Source organism: Elephantulus edwardii, unplaced genomic scaffold, assembly GCF_000299155.1.
Source record: "Elephantulus edwardii isolate Elephantulus edwardi_28Jun2011 unplaced genomic scaffold, EleEdw1.0 scaffold00160, whole genome shotgun sequence".
Taxonomy (NCBI): Eukaryota; Metazoa; Chordata; class Mammalia; order Macroscelidea; family Macroscelididae; genus Elephantulus; species Elephantulus edwardii.
The window spans coordinates 4,955,444-4,980,892 of NW_006399910.1; the positions used below are offsets into that span (position 1 = coordinate 4,955,444).

A 25,449-nucleotide genomic window follows, 5' to 3' on the forward strand; every position below is an offset into this window, starting at 1 on the left:
ATGTCCCTCTCTAAAGACCTGTCTCTCCTTACAACACGTCCAAAGTATGTCAGATGAAGCCCCAGAATCCTTGCCTCCAAGGAGTAGCCTGGTTTAACCCTCTCAAGGATGAATCTGATGAATAGATATATATGTTGGAAAAAGTGTAGTCAGAGCACTCCTTAGAGGTGAGGAGGGTGAGGCTTCTGCTCACATATATTGGATCTGTTGTTAGGGGTGGTTATTCCTTGGAAAGGGATTTTATGCTTACAAAGATGAAGCATCAGAGAAAGAGTGGAAGACTCCCAACAATATGGAGTGACATAGTGACTGTAGTAATAGGCTCAAGAGATGATGAGGATGATGAGGACGGCATAGAATAGGGTTCAGATATGTTGTACATAAGGCTGCTATGACTTGTACTAAACTTGACAGCACCTAACAGTAACAATAATTCCTTCATGGTTCCACCTTGTTCAAATTTATATTTTTATCAATCTCTGAAAAGTTATTTTATCAATGATGACAATGCTATCTGTAATATTTATGCAATCGTATTTTCATCAAATGACTCCTTTCTCACTACCATGAAGTCAATTAATCACTTTCACCTTGAAGCACTGTCTTATTTGGATTCTCAGATTAGACTCCCTTATCTAGTGGTATTTCAGTGACATCTAGTGCTGATGAGTCAGGATTTCTGTCTAGATTTCTCTCAAAATATAGATTGTATATTACCTGTCTATTTTGGGTTTACACTTTGATATGCAACTGGCATGTGAAACTTAATTTGTTAAAGTATAAATTGTGAACTTTTTTCCCCATCAAGCCTCCTTCTCCCATACCTTGTACATCTGGTAGATGATATGTTCTTCTGTTCAGGTGGCCCAAACACTCCTACTGATTCTGAGTGTTTTGAAATCCTGCATTTCTTGTGCACACAGGATACCATTCATGAGCAAATCTTTAAATGAGCTCTATCTTTAAAATTATCCCTATTTGATTATTTATCTTCCCATAATTATATTTCACTGAAATTGCTTCCTTACATGAACCATAACCTTTAAAACAATAGATATCTTAACATCAATTTAAAAAATGTACACCATAACATCAAAGCTAATGCCCTGTAATGATAAAAGCATTCCAAAGAAAGCAAAGTTGTTCATGACTATAAAGCATATTGTGGAATTACTTTTTTTATAAAGTGTCAGTGAGTCGACTATGATTTAGAACAGCCTTTTGAACAACAAATCTGAATCTGGCCCTGTCATTGGCCATCTTCACATCAGTACATTTAGTGTGTTAATCCATCTTTTTTATTGATTATTCTATTACTTTTTATAAGGTTTATTATTTCAATTTTTTATTATTGTTCATTCATTCTTGCACACTTTCTTCCTCACTTCAAATTCTCATTGTAATGATTTTAATTATAACACATATTATTTCTCTTAAAACACTACAATGTGGATGAAGCTGGAAGATATTATATAGTGAGTGAAATATCTTTGCCAATTCACTTCACTGAGGTTGCTTCTCTCTTCCACTGACCCTCTTCTTTCCTGAGAATGACATCTTTTTCTAAGGCCTGATCTTTCTGGACAACATGATCAAAATAAGTGAAATGAACTGTCATCATCTTGCTTCTACTGAGCACTCTGGTTGCAATTTCTCCGAGATAGATTTGTTTGCTCTTTTGGAAGTCCATAGTATACAAGTTGTGGATAACATTGAAAAGAATGAGGATCCCTGAACACATGATTGTGCTCATGTGAAACTTATACTTAAACCAGGAAGCAGTTGTCAGAAGAGAGCAAGGAAACACTGCATGGTTCAAAATCAAGAAAGGATTATGTCAAGGATGTGTCCTGTCTCTGCACTTCTTCAGTTTATATGTGGAATAGATTGTTTAAGAGATTGAACTTTCTGAAGGAGAATGTGGCAGCAGGATTGGAGAAAGATTCATCAGCAACTTGTGGTATGCAGATGACACAACTTTGCTCCCTGAAACTGAAGATACCCTGGAGCGTTTGCTGCCAAAGGTCAAGGGCCTTACTCTTTAATATGGATTTCATCTCAACATCAAGAAATCAAAGATTTTCACCAATTGACCAGATGAACTGGGCATCATGACAATCATGGCCAATTATATCACTATTATAGATAGATAGATAGATAGATAAGAAACGGAGGTTGTTGACAATTTCATGTAGTTCAGATCCACAATCAACATTCTTGGCACCAGCCAAGAGTCAAGTTGCGTTTGGGAAGTCTGCTGTTTACTGCCTGTCCATAATGCTAAAGAGTAACAATGACAGTCTAGAGACTAAGGTATGCCTGATTCAGACCTGAATCTTCTCAATCATTTGCTATGCATCCGAGAGCTGGATAATGACAGAAGAATTGATGCCTTTAAGTTGTGGTGCTGGAGAAGAGTACTGAACAAAGCATGGACAGCCAAGAAACAAACAAGTCTGTTCTGGAAAGGGTGAAATCAATGAGCTCCTTGAAGACAAGGATTTTGAAACTCCATCTCAACATATTTTGGGCATGCTGCCAGGAGAGACTAGCTCCTGGAGAAGGACATCATGATTGAAAGGCTGGAGTGTCAACACAGGAGAGAAAGATCCTGGATGAGATGGACTAGTACAGTGACTGTAGCAAAGGGCACAAGTATGCCAGAGATAGTGAGTCTAAGGTTCAAAGCTATTGTTCATAGAGTCACTATGAGTCATAGTCAACTTGACACCAAATAACAACAGCAAGTGTAGCCAATACTTTTTACCAAAACCAAAATTAAAAGGCATTGATTCTTATTCACTCTTCCCTATGTTTTGTCTAACTTTCAGATACATAGAAAACACCATGTCTTGGCTCAGGCATACCTTAGACTTTAAACTACAATCTTTACTCATTACCACTTTGAAGAGGTCCTTGATAGCATATTTTCTCAATGTATGTATATTTTCTCAATCTTTTGGCTTTTTGTCTGCTGGTACCATGGGTGTTAATTGTGGGTCCAAGTATAATCTTTGACAATTTAAATCCTTTCCCACATCGATGACAACACTGTCTAGAGAAACCAGTTGTTGTTTTGGACTATAGAGTTGGAAGTGAGATTTTCATGGGAGAAGAGTGCCTATCCTTCTCCCACAGAGCATCTGATGACCCAGATCTGGGTGCCTTCAGGATTGTAGCACAGCTTCTTTCTGCTAGGCCACCAGAGCTCCCCTTGTAGTCCTGTGGCAAGGACTTTTGGTCTTGATGTTGAGATATTACCCGTACGTTTTCTTCCCTTTCTGCAAGCAACTTACTAGCCAACATAAATACACAATGGAAAGAAATTGGAACAATTTACAAGCGATGGAATATAAACACTCTAGTAGCATAACTGTACAATTGGAAAATAGAAACGACACACTGAAAAATGTACTCATTTTCCACAACTTCTGGTTTTCCAACATTCATGCTTCGAACACTATGTTCCAATTATTAAGTGATGTTTGCTGCTATTTATTTCTCATTTTTATTGACTTCCAGTCTCTACCTCTAATACTATACTATGCTATCCGTATTCCTCTACTATTTATAAGGTTTGGAGAGTCTGTAATTTAAATAATGGATGGGCAGGCAACCTATGGGGTTCTGCAGTTGCTATGGAACTGCTCTGTCCTTCAGGCAAGACTTGAGGGGGCCTGAGCTGTGCTTCTGCACAGACCCGAGGCCTTTAAGTTACTCAGTAACTGCAGCATGTCTCTCTCCTCCTCCTCTTCTTCTTCTGCTTTCTTCTTATTCTCCCCCTCCTCCTCCTCCTCCTCCTTCTCTCTCTCATTAATTTCCAGTCATTCATTGTTGCACTTTTCTCCCTGCCCATCCCCTCCCCCCATTCACTCTTCTCCTTGGAAAGTTAAAGAAAAACTCTTTGATTGTTATGCACTCTCTCCCCTACTGGGGTCTGACAATAATGGATTTTATGGGGCAACTTCATCTGATGAATAGAGAAGAAATATTGACATTTATTAAGTCATGTATGTCAACATGAGTCCAGTAGAATAAGTGATTGCACATGATCCTCATTTTTTTGTATATTTTTAGGGCTGTCCAGATTCTCACTCTGTATGATGTTATGATATATTGATATAAAAATGTTGTGGAATATGTTCAAAGTCTCCAGAAAAAAGATGGTTCTTTTGCTGGAGACATTTGGGGAGAGATTGATATAAGATTTTCTTTCTGTGCTATGATAGCATTGGCTTTATTGGGTAAGCAGGATTACTGTGGAAAAGGTAAATTGAGTTTTTTTGTCATGTATGAACTTTGATGGTGGAGATTTGGTTGTAGGACAGGTTCAGACTCTCATGCTATGGTTGTATAGGGTTCCTTGCTATTACTAATCAGTTACATAAAGTGAATTCTGATTTATTGGGTTAGCGGCTTTGTGAACTACAGTTACTATCAGGTGGGCTCAATGGAAGGCCAGAGAAGTTACAGATGTATGTTATTCGTGGTGGGTGTTGGAGTCCTTGAAGGTAACTGGAAAACTTCATTGGTTTAACAGGGAGAAACTGCGTAGTTTTATTTTAGCACGCCAAGATGAAGAACCTGGGGGATTTGCAGACAGACCAGGAGATATGGTTGATCCTTTTCACACTTTATTTGGAATTGCTGGACTATCACTCCTAGGAGAAGAGCAGATTAAACTGATTAATCCTGGGGTTTTGTTTTATTTTGTTTTTTGTTTTTCTGTAAATATAACACTCAAGTAATCATTTCACGTACAGTACACAAGTCATCATATTCATTTGCCATTTTTTAAATTAATTTTAATAAAAGTTTACAGACACCTCCAGTCATTCATTGTTTCCAGTCATTGCTGCACTTTTCTCCCTGCCCACCCCCTCCCGCCCTAACTCATTCTTCTCCTTGAAAAGTAAATTAAAAACTCTTTCATTGTTATGCGATCCCTTCACCCATGTCCACTCCACTGTGCAACCTTCATTTTGGACTTCTGTCATGACAATAATATCCAATCATATATCCCTTTTAAACAGTTCTTGCCTTCATCTGTTTCAATGCAGTATACATCATTCCTCCCCTCCTTTTCTGTCTTTCCTCAACCCTGATATCAGTCCTGTTTTTACCACAGTGGCCCTATGCAAAATTTGTCCTTTTGTGACTGAGATATTTCACTTAGCATAATGTCCTCCAGGGTCATCCATTTTGCATAATATTTCATGGGTGCCTTGTTTTTCAATGCTGCAGAGTATTCCATTGTGTGAATATACCAGGGCTTTTCTATCCAATCGTTTGTTGTAGTCCTATTTTTTTATATGTCTGAAGAACTGAGCTAGTCAGTAGTTTTGTGGTTTTAACATTACTGTATTTCAAGTGCTTATAAGACTTCGTATTTTAAATCTGTTAATATTTTGTATATGTATTATGATAAATATGTAATTATACATATTATAAAGATATTTTATCATATCTTTAGAAATTATAAGCAATTGTGAATATAAATTCTGTAGAATTTCCTTTTCAATTCTGCCATTGTTAGTCATTAACCATTATTAGTGGTTAAATTTCTGCTTATGTTTTATTGTACTGCTTATGTTTTATTGTTGTGTTGTTGTATTGCTTATGTTTTATTATTGTGGAGCTCAAGTATTTTAAATTCTAGATATAAGTCCCCTATCTGACATGTCATTACCAAACACTTTTTCCCAGTCTGTAGCTTCCCTTTTTACCCTGTTGAAGAAGTTTCTGGATGTGCATAGGGATTTGATTCTTACAAGGTCCATTCATCTGTTTTATCTTCTCTTGGTTATAGATTTTTCAAGATATTGGAAGACTGCTTATGTTTGGATTAGGACTACTAAAGTTCTTCCAAGGTTTTCTTTAATGAAGTTTATAGTCCTTGGTTTTAGTCCTAGGTCCATGATCCACCTTGAGTTGGTTTTTGTATATGGAATGAGGTGTGGATCTTGCTTAAGTCTTCTGCAGATAGTTTTCCAATTCTGCCAACACCATTTGTCAAAAAGGCTATCATTTCCCCACCTAACTGATTTCATCTCCTTGTCAATAATCAGTTGACCATAAATAGATGGGCTGATTTCCGGGTTCTCAGTTCTATTTCATTGATCTATGGTCTGTCATTGTACCAGTACCATGCTGTCTTAACTACAATGGCGGTGTAGTAGGATTTTAAATCAGGAAGTGAGATGTCTCCTACCTCTTTTCTATTTTTAAGGAGTGCTTTGCTTATTCAGGGCTTCTTTCCATTCCAAATGAAGCTGGAGATTGCCTTTTCCATCTCATTGAAGAATGTGATTGGTATTTGTATTGGGATTGCATTGAAAGTGTAAATTGCCTTTGGTAATATTGCCATTTTCACAATATTGAGTCTTCTTCCACTTCTCAAGATCTCTTTTTGTTTCTTGTAGTAATGTTTTGTAACTTTCTTTGAATAGATCCTTTGTGCTTCTAGTTATATTTACTCCCAAATATTTTATCTTGTGATTAGCTATTGTGAAGAGTATTGTTTTCTTAGCTCCAGCTCTGTATTCTCTTTGTCACTGTAGAGAAATCCAACTGATTTTTGCATGTTGATCTTGTATCCTGCTACTTTGCTGAATTCGTCAACTATGTCCAAGTGTTTTCTTGCTGAGTCTTTAGGGTTTTCTAAGCATACTATTATGTCATCTGCATAGAGAGATACTTTTACCTCCTCTTTGCCAATTTAGATACCTCTTATGGGCAATGCTAACATTTTTATTTTACTTCAGATAAAATGGAATTACATAAAGAACTTCTTCATACAGTTCTTAAAAGACTAAAATAGAGTTAATACAAATTAAGACCTAGGAACATTTTTTAGAAACCACTGATGGCATAACCTGAAGAGAACTGATAACTCAAAGGTGGTACCTTTCTCACTATCAGAATCCTCTACTGATTTCCTGGGTCAAATATGGGTAATGGCCTTCTGTGTGATTTACAGCATTGGAAATCCACTGGAGGGCTGGTTACAAGTCAGTTTTAATCTGATGACAGAGAAAACTATTTCTAAGAAATATAAGTATTTCTATAAAAAATATATTAATTAGATGATTATGTTTATTATTAATAACAAAGTAAGCTTTTGCCAATATTTATATACTGTTATTAATTCTCCAAATGCTGAATACTTCCTAATCCTTTGAAGTTTGTTCCTTTCCTACAAGCATTAAAAGCATGTATCTTACAAAAGTTGACACCCTTACCAAGATAGAAGGAATCATCTTTTTGCTTTGCTTTGGAAACTTGCTTCCCCTGATAGTGTGCATGTGTATGTGTTTTATGCTTTCCCACTGAGTTCTTGATAATACATACCTGATAACCAGAAACTAATACCTCATTTATATTTGGGAACTTTGACTGCTTGAAACCTATACCTCTGTGCCTATATTTTGAAGCAAGGATAGCAGTACAATTAGACAAATATTACATTGCAAACAAATGTGTATATAACAGCATTTGAATCTCCAGATGTAGCACAGAACAAGTGTCTGAAATCTTAGAAATCAGAAAGGCATGTAGGCTATCACCTGGCAGCATTAGCATAGCAGAGAGGTGTCTTTCTTAAAAATAATTCTTTCCCACATTTAAGAATCTATAGATCTTCTTGGAGTTTATCTCTTTTTTTAAACTGGTATTAATAGCTATGGGTCACAGACTTAAAATCATGTGTTTATCAGTCTGATTCACACAAATAATTGGAACTGCCAAAAGATAGAAATGGACTAGCAAAATATTTAATGCATAGAAAGTGTACACATATTCTGTGAATTAATGAATTACGATGTACTGAGAAAGCATTTACTGTCCATTCTTTATATTATAAACTTAATTTCTATTTTGTATTAAGTTTAAGTAAATATTTCATATAAGGAAGAGTAAAGAAGAGAGATGATAGTAATGTGGACCAGAATCTTCCAGAATTTCTTACACACAATTAGCTCACTTGCTTTGGCTAGACTAAGGCATAGGTACAGTGTTACTTATCTACTTAAAGTACCAGGCACTGCATTAACTCTTGAGGAACCCTGATGGGTTAGCCCACAGGGAGTTGTTAACCCAAAAGGTGAGTCCTTTCTGGTTGTTCAAATCCACTAGCTGAGAAAAATCCAAGGAAACCATACAAGGTCAACAATGTGTCAGTTTGAACTTCTTTTGTTTATTCTTTTCAGGTTTTTTTGGTAAGTTAATTGTCACTGGTTTAATTATTCCCTACTTGAAAAGGACATGATATCAGAATCCATGAATTACCAGAATCTAAGCAGGAAAATTCTGACTGTTAACTTTTGTACATGGTTACACAAGGACTCTCAGACTGAATTTTCAAAGAAAGGTGCATTTCTTGAATTAACATAAAATATAAACAGCTCTTCTTAAAGGGGAAAAAATGCACTAATAATACACTAGAATGCATGCAACAAATACATCTTTCCACAGACCAAGATGCATCAAAAATGTTTGAAGTACTCAGACACCATATTTTTAAATACTCATCCTTGCTCAATTTACAAGAGTAAAATTTTAGTCAGTCAATAATAGGAAGAAACGACAATCTCATACTCATCATCTGAAAATTCCATGGCTGTTTTCCCCATATTTAAAGCTAAGACAGCCACTCCTGTGACCCTCATGTTCTGGCTGCTTGAACCACAATTAGGCTTCTCCCGCCTAATGATGACAACGCCTCTCTCTCTCTTTCTATCGCTCTCTCTCTCATTGCTGTGAAATCAGAACCAAACCAACTCATAGCTCACTCTCCAATGAATTTTCAGATGTTGTAAATAGAAGCAGTCAATCTTTCTCCCTTGGAGTGGCTGATGGATTTGAAACTCCTTTTTGGTCGGCCCTACCCTCTAGCTCCCTGTCAAAGGGACAAGTTGCTAACTATCAGGAAGCCCAGCTTGTTATTCAGAAAAACTCTTCAACGAATCTATAAATCACTTAGTTTAAAAAAAAAAAAACACATAATCTTTCACAAGTGAAATTTCCCTGTGAAATTCTGTGTTTGTGTCCAAAGTGTAAACATAGTAAAAGGAGAATCCACCGTGTCTATATTAAGACATATTTTAAAGACATTTTAGACAGAGTTTTTCCAGTTTATTTCTTAGGAAACATAATAAACTGAAGAAAAGAATTTTAAAATGTCCAGGAGGGCAAAAGAGGGTACCAAGAAGAGACTTCAGGCAAAGGCAGAAATTTCAGGTTTCAATGTAGATACAAAGAGCCTTGAAGGCTCCGGCTGTGCCTTGGTTAAATGACACAGACTAGACAGTGCAATAGTTCCTACATTAGAACTAACTACAGGGGCCGATAAGCTTTCCCACACTATTTCTGAGGGTAATAAGTACATGACCCTTCAGTTACAATTACAGTCCCCAGGCCAAAAGAAGAGTGTTAAATCTTTCAAATACCCTAAGGCTAGAATTTGCCATTACTGTAAGAACTGGGCCACTGGAGGAATCAATGCTATGAACTAAGGAATTAAGTGAAACTCCTAAATAGCATGCTCTTCAGCATAATGTAGAGAATAAAAAGGTTCCTGGGGAAAAGGAGACTTTTCCTATGGTGTCACTCAACCCATGAAGGGAAGCTATCACATATGTTCATTTGGAACCTAGCGCCTTTTTAATTATGTGTAAATAACTCCATTTGGGCACAAACCCCTCAGAAGTAATATAAGAACAAACCCTGATTCATTCTTAAACCGTTCCAATACTTCCTAGTACTACAGAAAGTATGCATCCCTTTTTGTTTAGTTTTAATACTTCTGTAAAAGTATTAGGAAGAAATCTCTTATTCAAGTATATTTTGTTATTCACTATTCACTATTTACTAAAACAATAAAAAGAAAGAAAAATATTCTCAAGCTTACCTTATATTCTGAAATCTACCAAGACAGATTTTTAATTAGAACATAGTGAAGAGTCAGATGTCAAATGCAAATTATATACTTATTCAACTGGATATATGTATTACCGAAGGTGAAGCTGGAGTGCTCCTTGAAGGGAAGGAGGACAAAGCTTTGTCTCATGCTTTGGACATGTTGCTGGGAGAGGCTTTCCTTGGTAAAAGATATCATCCTTGGGAGGATAAAGGGTCAACAAGAGAAAGGAAGATTCCCATCAAGATGCATCAGAGATAATGAGGATGGCAAAAGATAGGATGGGATTCAGGTCTGTTGTTCATAAGGATTTTATGAGTCACACTCAACTTGATGGCACCTAACAGCAACATAGCTTCTTTACGCTTAATATTCTTTGATGAATTTCTGGAACTTTGTGTGGTTCCACATCCATAGATACAGGCCAAGTTTTGTCAGTTAAGTTTATTATGATCCAAACAGATGTTACTAAACCATTGCCAACAATTCCTCAATATCCCTTTAAATGAGAATAAAAAAGAAGAGCTATACGATATCATCCAAAGTTTCATTATAAAGTGCAACTGTCCCCTCTATCTGCCCTTAAAAAAATCCTGCTCTTCTGGCTAAGAAACTCAGTAAAAAGGACTCATGGTTTTATCAAAATTTGAATGCAATAAATTACAATGTTATTCCTAGATTTCTACTTCTCATAAACTCTCACTTTTCCTTTCAAATGTCCTTCGAGAGGCATTTTGGTTGGTCCCTTTGTATAATTTGCAGCATTCTCATAAATTTTGAGTCAGTATTTGCTTTTACAAAAAAACAAAATGAACTTCACCTGGTTTCAATGCTTCAATAACTAGAGTGTCCGACATATTTGTCCAAACTTTTCATGTGCGTTTTCTGCCACAGCAACTTGCATTTCAACATTGCTGCAGTGCACTCATGATCTGCTTGTGTTTTCCACATCTCACCAGACTTTCCTGGGTGACAATGTAACTTTGTTAAAATATTTAGTTGCTGGAAGGTAGAAAATTTCTTTTTTACTTTTTAAATTTTTTTTATTATTTTGGTGTGTGTGTACCATCAAATAGGATCTGACATGTACCGGAGGAGATTGCCCCTCTTTCTCCAGCAAAGCATCCGGTGGTAGATTAGAACTGCATACATCTAGGATTGCAGTGCAGCTTCTTGCCACTAAGGCTACCAGAGCTCCCAAGCAAAGAAAATTTCTAATGAAAAAATTGCAATTATTTCAATTTTCTGTTAAATATTTGGGCTCATTAATTTCTGCAGAAAGCACCACTACTGGCCCAAATAAAAAGAATCTATTTATGGTCTTCTGTACCTACAACAAAGAAATAATAACAAGGGTTTCAAAAGGGTTGTATGGCTATCCTAGACACTGGATACACAATTTGCCTTTATTTAAAGGCTTCTGAACCAGAGACCTTCCAAATCATGCCAGAAGGTCAGAAGGTCATAGATAAGCTCTGGCAAAAAGAGTCACTTTATGGTTTCCTGATAATAACTTGGTTTCTCCTCATTTAGGTTATGGGGTATCTGGAAATGCTTTAAAGTGTGTTATCTAAGTAGAACAGGGGATATAAAGATACTGGTGGGCTATTATAGCCTCCAGTTTGACCCCTATTGGTAAAGTAAACCATCCCAAACTCTGAGATGGGTGTGATGGGGCTGTAAGAAGAACATTGCTAAATCTACCTTGTTTGAGTCCATCTTCAATCAACATGTGCCTGCTAGTGCACGTATTAAGTTCTTCAGCTCATCATACGGAACATTAGACTCCACTCTGTAGGTTGTAAATGTGGGTACTTTGCTCCCTACAGCTAGTAGGAACAAGTATCCTGCAGATAATTGCTTGGATCTGTATATAGCTTAACTTTTCAGAAAGATTTAAAAATATTCTTTAGCTAATTCTGAGTTAGTTTTTCTTTGCTTATAGATAGCTCTTGTATAGAGTCAAATACCCTCTCACTTCCAAGGTGGATTTGCCAACAACATCGGCTCAAAGTTCTTCGAAGTCAAAGCCCTCCGGAAGCCCCAGCAGCCCAGCAGGATTAGCTGCCCTCACCAAAACCTGCAATATTGCTGTAGGAAAGTCCATTAGTCTGCTAATGTCTCAACAGGTAATAGCTATTATTTTGGGACCATACACAATTTTAGTACATATGCAAACAAAGAGGGTACTTAATACTTTCTTAAATTGCAATGGACAATGGAGCAGGACTTTTCTATTTTTTATGTAATTCACTCCTTTTTGCACATTTTCTTCCCTCCCCCGTCCCTACCACTCCTCCTCCACTCTACTGTGAAATATACCTCTTGTTCCAGACTGCTGTCACACCTAATCATATATTCCTTTCAGGCCATTCTTCCTCTCATTTGTTCCAATGCAGTGTTCAATACTTATTCACTCTTCCTACTCTCCCCTAAATGGTCCATGTCAGTCCTAAACCTTCTCCAATAGTCAGGTAAAAAAGAAGCCTTTTTTTCCCCCCGACAAGGAAACCCACAGACAAGGAAAATAAAGATTTGGTAGTGACATATCTGTTAAGGGACTTCTATCTAAATTGTCTAGAATACTCAAACACTTGAACAGAAAAACAACTCAATCACAAAATGGGCATAGGATATGGGTAGACACTTGACCAAAAGAAGACACAAAACAAATTTCAACAAGACAGCAAACAAATGCTGGTCAGGTTGTGGAGAGACTGAAACTCTTATTCACTGGTGGTGGAAATGGAATTTAAAAATGGTACAATCACTGTTTTGGTTGGTTTTTTTTGAATTTATTATTAACTTCAATTAAAATTTACAAACTTTGGATTTCCTTTCATTCACTGTTGCACTTTTCTCCCCTCCCAACCCTCCCTCCTTACAATCACTATTAAATGAAGTCTGGTGCTTTCTCAAAAATTTGGAAATACAAATATCATTTGACTCAGCAATTCCACTACTGAGAATATACCCTGAAGAAATCAGAGCCATGACTCAAACAGATATATGCATCCACATGCTTATTGCTGCATTATTCACAATAACGAAAAGATGGAAGCAACCCAAGTGCCCATCAACGAACAAATGGATAGAAATACTATAGTAGATTCACACAATGGAATATTACCCTGCATTGAAAGTCAGTGACCTTGTAAAAGACCATACAACATGAGTGATCCTGGAGGACATTATGCTGAATAAACAGTCTCTGTCAAAAAAGAATAAATTCTGCATAGCAGACCTTTTAGATGCTCTCACTCCTAAGGTTTTCATAATTTTTAAAACAAACAAACAAAAAACCCACAAAACTAACCAGAAGCTCATCAACTGAAAAAAATATCCTAAACAGAAAAAATCCGGCTTACAGGTCATTCAAACATGATGCTTTTCTGGTTATTTTTACCATCAGGATAAGTAAGAGAAAGGGTCCTCAAAATAAACCAACATATAACACAAACATTCGCAGTTAAACTTTGAAAAATATTAAAAGAAAAAACAAAACAAAAAACCCCAAAATCCAATAGCTGTATGGCACAAAGGTAAGTTATTAGCAGGGTCCTGCAACTAAATTGTGGAAAATGAGTGTTATCTCATTTCTTACATTAAACTGTTATGGATACTTCACATAAAAATTCCCATTAGAAACTAGTACAATTATTCAGACATTAAATTAATCGATAACATTCTCTGAAGCCTCTAAAGATATTGTTTCCTGCTGCCATTTGTGCCTTCACTGTAATCCTGGAAAGTATTTTAAGTTTCTACCTGGACCTTTTACCCTCTGGGCCTATGTTTGAATAACAACTAGATCTCATTAAAATTTCACCTTTGGATGGTTACAAATATGACCCTAAGCCAAGTGGATTGACACTGTGACTGCATCAATGACCTTGAGTGTGTCAGAAATTGTGAGGATGGCACAGGATAGCACAGGGTTTCAGATCTGTTTTTCATAGGGTCGCTTTAAATAGCACTTGACTTGATGGCACTTAACAATAATAACAACAATGGTTTTTAGATTTTCTTGTTGAGTGGATGCTTTGCCAAGTCATTATGCAATTGAAGTTTTTATAGTAAAGAAACATCTTGACATTGGAACAGATAAAGGAAGGAAAGGATGATTAGGCATTATATATATGACAACAGTTAAGGATAAGAAGTACATTGCAAAGGGGACTGAGAGTAGGGGAGAGAGGGAAATTTAGAACAATGAAGGAGTATTTTTAAAAAAAGAACTGGGGAAGGCAAAAGGGAGCAAGGGGGATAAAATGTGCAACAATGAATGAATAAATGAATGAATGAATGAAAATCTAATTTTTCTGTAAACTTCCATTAAAATCACAATTAAAATAAAAAAAATTATTAAAGAAAAATCTTGAAAATATTATCTAAACTTCACCAAAATTCTAAACAATGATAGAGAAATGCATTATGAAATTCAGTATTCAAGAAATTCACCAACTTGTTGCACTTTTTTAATGATTAAACTATATATAATCTTCAAACTTACAGCACAGCTAAAAGAATTCATCAAATGCTGAAGATTCCAAATACGTAAGCTTTGTGAAACATTACATTTCTCTTGGACAAACCCTGTTCTCTTGGGGAGCGCTGACAGCCCATGATAAGGAGTTAAACTTGCCTATCTGAAGGCAGGAAGTTCAAAATGACCAGCTGTTCTGGCGGAAAAAAATGGGCAATCTCCTTTCTTTCAATATATGGTACCTGGAAACTTACTAGATTGTCATCTATGAAACAGTTCCGAATCAAGAGACTATAATAACAACAACAATATATAAGATATAGATGTTGCTGTTATGTGTCCTCAAGTCTCCTGTGAATCATAAAGTCCCTATGTATAGTAGCTCTGACTCCTGCCCTGTCCTGAACCAGTCTCACTGACTCCATCTTATACACCTACTTCCATTGCCCTAGTTATTATATCAATCCATCTCCTCTAGGGTCTTCCTCTCCTGCACTGTCCCTCCATCCTTCTAAGTGTGACGTCCTTCTCCAAGGATCAGTCCCTCCTGAATATATGCCCAAAGTATGTAAGATGGAGCTTACAAATCCTAGCCTCCAAAAAGAAACTTGGTTTCACCCTCACCAAGACAGGCCTTTTTTAAAATTTTATTTACTGATTGATTGATTGATTGATTGATTGACTGATTGTGGTCTACGGTATGTTCACAATAACAGCAACGACATATAGAGAGCTATGTTGGCCTACTGGACAGAAAGTTATGCTACCAAGCTGAAGGATGGTGACTTTAATCTGCGGCCCTAAGGCCAGGTTCAAATTGTTTTCCTGTCAAACATTCTTCTAGTTGGTATAGCTCTAGTCTGTGCGTTGCTGTACAGGGGTAACTCGTGGTTGCTGTGATGCTGAACACTGGGACACTGGTGTGCCAGACATGGTAATGGTTACCCAAGGTGAACAGTGTTTACTGGAGTTTCCCAACTAAAACAAGCCTGGAAGCAGGAGTGGCATCCACTTCTGAAATGGCCTGCCTCCGGAAACTCTATAAACAGTGTTCAGGCCTTTCGTTCATAGGGTCGCTATGAGTCATCTATGACTTGACAGCACCTAACAACAACAACAACAACAACAACATGGTATGTTGAAGATTTTTCTTCAGCAACACAACTCAAAGGCATCAATTCTTCTACTTTCTTAATCATTGTCCAGCTCTCTGGTGCATAGCAAGTAATCGCAAAGACCATGGACTGAATCAAGTGCACCTTACTCTCTAGACTAACATCATTGCTTCTCAGTACTCTGGAAAGGTCCCTGACAGAACACTCGCTGAATGCAATTCACCTTTTGATTTCTTGACTGTTGATGCCAAAAGTGCTGATTGAGAAGCCAAGCAAGCTCTAACTGTAAGAAACCTCAATCTCTTCCCCATCCATCATGATCCTGCCAAGTGGCCCAGTGGTGAGAATCTTTGTTTTCTTGATGTTAAGCTTCAATTAATATTGAAGACTACACTTTTTTGTAGGTAAACAAAAAAACAACACAAACCAATTGACATATTTCAACTAACAGATGCGGCCCTGGATGTTCTCGCCAAGTTGTGTCAAGAAATCTGGAGAACAACCACTTGGCCAACTGACTGGAAGAGATTTATATTTGTTCCCATCCCAAAGAAGGGTGACCCAATTGAGTGTGGAAACTACAGAACAATATCATTGCTTTCACATGCAAGCAAGATTCTACTGAAGATTATCCAAAAACAACTGGAACAGTATATCAACAGAGAACTGCCAGAAGTCCAGGCTGGGCTTAGAAGGGGCTGTGGTACTAGGGATATTGTAGCTGATGTTAGATGGACCTTAGCTGAAAGCAGAGAATACCAGAAGAATGTCTATCTGTGTTTCATTGATTATGCAAAGGCATTTGACTGTGTGGATCAAAACAAACTGTAGCTGACTCTGAGAAGAATGGGAATCCCAGAACATTTAATCGTGCTAATGCGAAACCAATACTTGGACCAAGAGGCAGTCGTCAGAACAGAGCAGGGCAACACTGCATGGTTCAAAATTGAGAAGGGTGCGCGCCAGGGATGTGTCCTATCTCCATACCTTTTCAACCTGTATGAAGAGCAGATTATCTGAGAGGCTGGGCTCTATGAGGAGAAGTGTGGTGTTAGGATTACTGGACGATCTATCAACAATCTGCGTTATGCAGATGACACAACCCTGCTTGCTGAAACTGAGGAGGACCTCATGCACTTGCTGCAGAGGGTCAAGGACTGCAGCCTTCAGTATGGACTGAGGCTCAATGTCAAGAAGACAAAGATTCTCACCACTGGACCAATCGGTAGCATCAGGATGGATGGCAAAGAGATTGAGATTGTTCACAGCTTCAGTTTGCTCGGCTCCATGGTCAACACTCTCGGCGCCAGCAGCCAGAAAATAAAAAAACATATTGCGATGGGAAAGTCTGCTGTCAGGAACCTCTCTAAAGTACTGAAGAGCAATGGTGTCTCTCTGGAGAATAAGGTCCACCTGATACAGGCCATGGTCTTTGCAATCTCTTGTTATGCATCAGAGAGTTGGACAATGACTAGGGAGGATAGAAGGAGAATTGACGCCTTTGAGCTGTGGTGCTGGAGAAGAGTATTGAATGTTCCAATGACTGCCGAGAAAACAAACAGATTCATCCCGAAGGGTCAAACCAGGCTGCTCCTTGGAGGCAAGGATTCTGGGGCTTCGTCTGACATAATTTGGACATGTTGTAAGGACAGACAGGCCCTTGGAGAGGGACATCATGCTTGGTAGGGTGGAGGGACAGCGCAGGAGGGGAAGACCCTCTATGAGGTGGATTGATTCAGTGACTGGGGTAATCGGGATGGGTGTGTCAGAGTTAATCAGATTGGCACAGGACAGGGCAGGGTTTAGGGCTGTTGTACATAAGATCGCTCTGAGTTGCAAATGACTCGACGGCACATAACAACAACAACACACGTTTTCACCTTCTGCCCCAAATTCTTTAGGCACTCCTCAGTTTCATCAAGCAAGGTTGTGACATCTGCCTAACATAGGTTGTTCATGAGTCTCCCTCCAATCCTGACACCACATTCTTCCTCATAAAGCCCAGTGTCCTAAATGATTTGTTCTGCATATAGGTAGAAAAGGTATGGAGAGGGAAAGCATCCCTGACACACTCCCTTCCTGATTTTGAACCATGCAGTGTTTTCCTGCTTTGTTCTGAAGACTGCTTCTTGGTCCAAGGAAGGTTTTGCATAAAAACAATCAAGTGCTTTAGGATGCCTATACTTCCCAAGGTTAATCACAATTTATTGTGATCTCCACAGTCAAATGCCTTTGTATAGTCAATGAAACACAGATAGATACCCCTCTGGTACTCTTTGCTTTCTGCCAAGATCCATCTGATATTAGCAATAATGTCTCTAGTGCCACAATCTCTTCTAAGCCCAGCTTGTATTTCTGCTAGTTCTCTGTCAATGTACTGTTCCAGTCGTTTCTGGATATTCTTCAGGATTTTGTTTGTGTGTGATATGAGTGATTCTGTCTGATAATTTCCACACTTTTTTTGGAACGGGTATAAATGCGGACCTTTTCCAGTCAGTTGGCCATGTAGTTCTCCTCCATATTTCTTGGCACAACCTAGTGAGCACATCCAGTGTAGCCTCTGTTTGTTGAGACATGTCAATTGGTATTTCATCAATTCCTGGAGCTTTCCCCCCTCCCCCCGAGTTCCTTCAGAGCAGCTTGCACTTCCTCCTTCATCACCATTGCATCTTGATCATGTGTTGTTTCTTTAAATTCTTCTGTGTCAGTGAATTCATTTTGGTATAGTGACTCTGTATACTCCGTCCATCTTCTTTTAATGCTTCCTGGATCATTCAATATTCTGTCCATAGCATCCTTAAGTATTGTAATGCAAGACTTGAATTTTTTTTCTTTATTTCCTTCAGCTTAAGAAATGCTGAGTGGGGAAAAAAAAGAAATGCTGAGTGAGTAAAGCCCTTTTTATTTTCAGATAGATGTAGATAGATAGATAGATAGATAGATAGATAGATAGATAGATAGATAGATAGATATGGATATATATGTATGTGTACGTGTGTGTATTTATTGTTGGTTTGGGTGTTTTGTTTGTTTTTTTTTTCCTTTTGAGTCAAAATTGACCTATAACTGACCCTTCGGCATATATTAAAAGGCAGTTAAATGCATGAAAGACTTCCCATCCTTCTCCATTAGAGCAGCTGGTTGCCTCAAATCTCATGCCCTCAACACTGAAGTGCAGCTTCTTGCCACTAGCTGTGCTGCAATTCCAAGGGCAGGCAGTTTGAATCCACCAGCTGCTCTGCTGGAGAAGGATGGGCAATCTCCTCCTGTGAGATTAGCTGCTTCTGAAAACCCACTGGAGGGCCTGCTGTGGATCGATTCTTATTCTATGGAACTCAACAACAACCCAATTTAGGTCTCACAAATTTACTCCATATGAAATAATTACCACAAAACCGAAAAATCTCATTGCTGATGAGTTGGAATTGCTTTATAACTGACCTCCAGCTGGTTTCAGAGGCTGTAAATCACACTGAAGGAGACTGCCCATTGTTTCTCCGAAAAAGCAGCTGCTAGATACAAACTGTGTCTCTTTAGGCAAGGCCACTAGGCTCATTTCAAAAGCACTGAGGTTGTGAATCTTGATTAGAGAAAACTGATTGTTCCCCCGCCATGAAGTGACTGTTGGATTCAAATTGGCCTTTAAAGAAACCCAACACACAACATGCTGTGATTTCAGGGCTTCTTGGGATACTGATGGTACTCCATTAGGTAACCTGACTCCAGTTTTGTTGAACTTGAACCATTAAAATATTGTCAATCTTTAATCCAATATCTAAAATCACATTTTTCACAAGTACAAGAAGGTTGGGGTCCCCAGAACCACAAAAATCCTTCAGCAATGTTCCAGGAGTGTATACATGTTGGAGAAAACATTAATTAAAGAAACACATTACAGCCTCTTTATATTTTCCCCAGCAATTTCTTCTGATACTTAAGAGAGAATGTTGGGTTTACTATACTTTCTGCAACCTAAGAATGAAATCAGGTGAATTATAATTTTCTAAAGAGCCCCAGTAGCCCAGTGGTAAGCAGATGCACTTCCAACACAAAGATAGGTGATCCAAAATTTTCAGCTGCTCCTGAGGTAGATGGGCAATCCTCACCTGGACAATTCACAGCCTCTGAAAACCTGCTGGAGGATCAGCTGTGAATCTGTTTCAACTCAACAGCACATGACAACATGACAACATTGCCTCAATCAAATCAGGCTCATGCTATTGTCTATATTACCTTCAAACAGGTCATACCTATTATTGTTGTTGTTGTTGTTAAGTGCCGTCAAGTCACAGGCAACTCATAGCGACTCTATGAAGGAGAGTCCTCGACGCTTGGGTACCTTTCATACCTATTAGATAATGGAATTCCCCTGAACTTTCAGACTAAACACAGATATTACATATTAATTTAACCTGTAAGACAGACTCAAAACAGATTGTTCAAAAGACAAATCTTGAAAAGATTTTCAGTATCTTGAAAGGCTTCCATATCTCTGAAAAGGGAATAATCATTTTGAGTCCTTATCTAGTCAGCCTTCTATCATATCTTCCTAAGCAACTTTCCACTACAATATGGACATTTCTCAGGGATTTCATTAATTTGTCAAAACAAAGTAACTTGAACTATCTGGTTGTTTAAAGGGAAACAGGACAAATCTAAACAGTTTATTCTTCTCTTTTTACCAAAATTTGCAGTCCCTTGAAAATTGAGTGACTATTCATTTTTCTCCCTTTGATAGAAGATTGGCTTAATTGCCTGTCCCATCATAATCTTCTCCTCAAATTATATGACAATCATTACTGTTCGTGCCCTCCTCTCTATGAGGATATGTGTGCTTGGGGCACCAAAGCAAGGCAAAATGAAAACTACAGATGTAAATGATAAATTGTATACTTGGGCATTCATCTGCTTGAATGATTGAACATGGAAGGCTAGTTTAAATTACCTTTTCTGGGAGGACCCCTAGATATCTATCTGGTTGTCTAGTGGGTAAAAAAAAGTTGTAATGCCAACTAAAAGGCAAGTAGTAGATCAGATGAAATTTTAGAGTAGTTATGAGTATTTGAAAATATTATATATTAGATTGTATAATAAGTAGTACAGAAATTAAAATAATCAAACCCGGTTTTAGTATAGATCTTAGTTAAGAATTGATTCTTTTGTAAAAACTAATCATAATGAAAAGGATAGAACTGGAATAGAAGATATTGTATGTACTTATTACACAATTAATCTAATATATAATATTTTTGAATACTCATAACTACTCTAAAATTTCATATGATCTGCTATGTTGGAAATGAAGAGGTAAGAAAAAAAGGGGATCACTTTCACAGCTAAAAAAGGCCATTTCTAGATCCATCCTGAAATACAATACTATGAGGGACGGGATAATATCCATAAACATAAAAGGAATACCACAATCATTCAAATTTATGCACTAACAACCAGAGCCAAAGAAGAGGAAATAGATGATTTCTACCAATTTTTGCAGTAAGAAATCAATCGAACATGTAACCAAGATGATGCATTAATAATAATAATATTAATAATAGGTGACCGGAATGTGAAAGTTAGGAACCAGGAAAAAGGATCAATAGTTGGAAAATATGGACTTTGTGACAGAAATGAGGCTGGGGACAGAAGGATAAAGTTGTGCACAATCAGTGATTTATTCATTGCAAATATCATTTATAAGAAGGATAAACACAGGCTATACACATCGTTTTCACCTGATTGCGGGGCACAGAAATCAGATCAATTACATCTGAGGGAGGAATCATCAGAGAAGTTTAATATCAGTAGTGAAAACTAGGCCAGGTGCTGATTGTGGAATAAACCACCAATTACTCATATGTAAATTCAGATTAAAGCTAAAGAAGGTCAAATCATATCCACAGGAATCAAAATTTGATCTTGAGACTATCTACCCTAAATTTTAAAACCAACTCAGGAACAGGTTTGAGGCCTTAAACACTAATGATTGAAGATCAGATGAGCTATGGGAAGATCACAAAAACTGTCTATGAAGAATAGAAAAGGTCATTACAAAGAAGAGAAAAAGTCCAAAATGGATGTCTGAAGAGAACCTGAATATTGCACTACAATGCTAAGAAGCCAAAGCAAAGGGAAGAAATCAAGAATTTAAGGAGCTGAATAGAAGATTTCAAAGGTTAGTTTGAGAAGACAAGGCAAAGTATTATAATTGAATATCCAAAGAGCTGGAGTCAGAAAATCAAAAGGGTCAAACTTGCCCTGCATTTCTAAATTTTTAAAGCTAAAGGAATTAAAGAATAACTACAAGCCTTGAGTTGAAATGCTTGAGGATGCTAAGGGCAGAATACTGAATGATCCAGGAAGCATTAAAAGAAGATGAAAGGGGTATACAGAGTTCTTGTACCAAAGAGAATTAGCTGACACAGAAGAACAATCTAATGAAACAAGATATGATCAAGAGGCAATGGTGATGAAGGAGTAAGTTCAGGCTACTTTAAAGGACTTGTCAAGAAAATAAATTCCCAGAAATTGATAGAATACCCAGAAATTGATAGAATACCAACTGACATATTTCAGCAAATATTCACTTTCTGAACAACATGCCTCTGGAAACTCTAAGAACTTTTAAAATGATGATAGTTATAGAAAAGCTTCAGGCCTTTTGTTCATAGGGTCACTATGCGTTGTGCTCGACTCGACTGCAATCAACAACAACAACAACAAACAGATGCTGTCCTGGATGTGCTCACCAGGTAGTGCCAAGAAATCTGGAGGACAACTACCTGGCCAATTGAATGGAAGAGACCCATTCCAAAAAAAGGTGACAAAAGAGAGTGTGGAAATTATTGCACAATATCACTAATATCACACACTAGCAATATCCTGCTGAAGAATATGTAGAAATGATTGCAACAGACAATTACCAGAAATACAAACTGGGTTTAGTAAAGGTCGTGGCAATAAAGACTTTATCAGCAATGTCAGATGGATCTTGGCGGAGAGCAGAAAGTACCAGAGGAATGTCTATCTGTGTTTCATTGAGTGTGCAAAGACATTTGACTGTGTGGATCACAACAAAGGATGCCTAACCTTGAGGAAAATGAGAATCCCAGAACATTTGATTGTGCTAAATTGAAATCTATACTTGGACCAGGAACCAGTCCTCAGAACAGAACAGAGAAAAACTGCGTGGTTCAAAATCAGAAAAGGAGTGCATCAGAGATGTACCCTGTCTCCATACATTTTTCAATCTATATGCAGAACAGATCATTCAGGAAGTTGGGCTTTTTGAGGAGGGATATAACATCAAGATTGGAGGAAAACTCATCAACAACCTATGTTATGCAAAAGACAAAACTTTGATTGCTGAAACTGAGGAGGACATAAAGTGTTTGCTGCAGAAGGTCAAGGACTATAGTCTTCAATGTGGATTGAAGCTAAACATCAAAAAGATGAAGATTCTCACCACTAGGCCAATTGGCAGCACCATGATAGATGGAGAAGAAATTGAGATGGTTAACAATTACAGCTTGTTCGGTTCCACAATTAACACTGTTGGCACCAGTAATCAGGAAATCAAAAGACGAATTGCATTGAGAAAATCTGCTCAGGGACCTCTCCAGAGTACTGAGAAACAACAATGTCAGTCTGGAGACTAAGGTGTCCATAATCCAGGCCTTGATCTTTGCAATTACTTGCTATACACCAGAGAGCAGGATAATGACTAAGAAGAATTGATGCTCTTGAGTTGTAGTGCTGGAGAAGAGCCTTGAACATAACCATTGACTGCCAAGAAAACAAAGAATTCTATCTTGGAGAGAGTGAAACCAAGTTTCTCCTTGGATGCTAGGATTTTGAAGCTTGGTTTCACATACTTTGGGAACATGCCCAGGAGAGACTGGTCCTTGAGAAGAACATTATTCTCAGAAGGGTGGAGGAATGGTGCAGGAGAGGAATAGCTCAGATAAGATGGATTGAATGGGTGTGTCAGAATCAGTGAGACTGACTCAGGATAGGGTAGGCTTAAGAGCTGCTGTACTTAGTGTCACTCTGAGTCACTGGTGAATCGACAGCACATAAAAACAACAACATATGTGCAATTGTGCATTTAAAAAAAAAATAATGCTTGGCGAAAATAGGTTCCATTCTTTGAATCAACTAATCATTTTACTGTATGTCCTTTTTATTTCAAATTCTCTTCTCAGTTTCTCAACAGTAGTGAGACCTATCAAAGTACTTTTTCATTGGTTTTTCCTGAACATTTAATGTTGGCTTATATTTCTTGTGTTTATTCTGGATTTTTCTTTGCTTTGCTTACTTCTGGGATCCCACTGGGTATCTTCTGACCTTGAAGACAAGGCCTATTAGCTCCGAAAAGTAAAAGAAACAAATCAAAATAGCCTAAGTTGTTGGGTTTTTTTTTTTTTTTTAAGATTGAACAAAGCCCTTGCAAAAGAAAGATAATTCCACTCTGAGTAATCTGCAGCTCATGAGGGGAGCTTGTTCAAAAAATAAAAGATGCAAACAGACATTCAAAGCAGAGAGCCCTTAAGCCTGAGCTGTCAATGAAGAAACTGCAACATTCTGGGGCAAAGGGAAAGCAAAGGCAGAAGGTGAAGTAGTTGTTCTCAAAATACATATACTAAGAATATTCTAGGTACTGGGCAACAAAGTAATTCTTGCACAAAGTGTTCTCAGAAAAGAAATGATTAAAAGAAAAAATTATTCACAAGATAATGTTGTTTTAGTCATGCTGAACTTTTTGTATAATAGTTCTGATTCTTTCTTTAGAGTGGGATAATATTTTGTACTCCCATTTTGTGTCGACCAGCTCAAGGTATAGAATACCCTAAACAAATTTTCCTTTCAACTCTACTTCTCTGACTTGGCTATGAGTTGTACTCAAAGGCACCTAACAATAAATGTTGGTGGGATAGGCTCAAAGTTGTATTTTGGTTCTCTTGGACTTGTTTGAAATTTTTGTTGTTGTTGTTGTTCCATATGAGTCGTTGGTGATCTATTTTATGGTCAGCCCTAGCTTGCATTGCCTGCTGATATTGAACTTCTTTATCAATGTTTTCTGGAGATGTATTCAATCTGATTCCTGTGTCTGAGGTCCATGAGCATATTCCCTTTTTAGAGTTTTTTTTAAAGGTGCTTGTAATAAATAAAGCACTGATTGCACAAGAAAAGAAAAAAATTAAAATCTTCTCCATGATCATTGAGATGGTCATTCCATTACAACACATTTTGTAATGCAATCCAGTTGTCAGCAGAAAAATATAATTTCAGTATGAAATGAGACATTACATTCTGGGTAGCAAGATGTCCTCAGGGGTATGGTAAATGTCATTGAATTTGAACATACTCTTTTGTTTTCAAACTTTTGTAATAATGCTTTTAATTTGTTCAAAGGCATAGAATTAGAATATTACTATATAAAAACTCATGGTACACACTAGTAAGTATTTTACTCATTTAATTACATTTTAATACAGAGATGTTTAAATAAGCAAACCAAGCAAGATGGCAGGTTCACTCATTATCATCGGATTTCTTTTTCACCAACATAGAATCAGGAAATTCACGTTCACATGCACACAGGCAAATCCACTTAGTCTTTGCAAGCATATATGTCATGAAAATGGCAAATTCAAGACAAGCAAGACTCTAATTTTATGCATTAGCTCAAAATTAAGGGAAGGTCATATATTTGAGAACTGCAATTGATAGAATGGTTGCTAAAGAAAGGTACAATTAAATTTCTGGCCCTGTACATTTGGCAAGCTCTAATCTCTCCTTTTTCTGGCATGGAGCCCTTAATGGACCTTTTAATTAATACAGACCTTGTTTCTTCTCATTCCGATTTTCACCAGAGATCATATGCACAAAGGTAGAATTTAGAGGTTAACCCTTTAAAAACAGCACCTGCTATA

General features: G+C 37.4%; 1 protein-coding gene and 1 pseudogene across 1 annotated transcript in view; one reads left to right on the top strand and one right to left on the bottom strand.

The window, feature by feature from the left end:
- Positions 1–25,449, bottom strand: part of DPP10 (dipeptidyl-peptidase 10 (non-functional)) — a 1,145,057-nt gene that overhangs the window by 758,198 nt on the left and 361,410 nt on the right. The window lies entirely within an intron of this gene.
- LOC102871532 lies at positions 3,914–4,748 on the top strand (annotated as a pseudogene).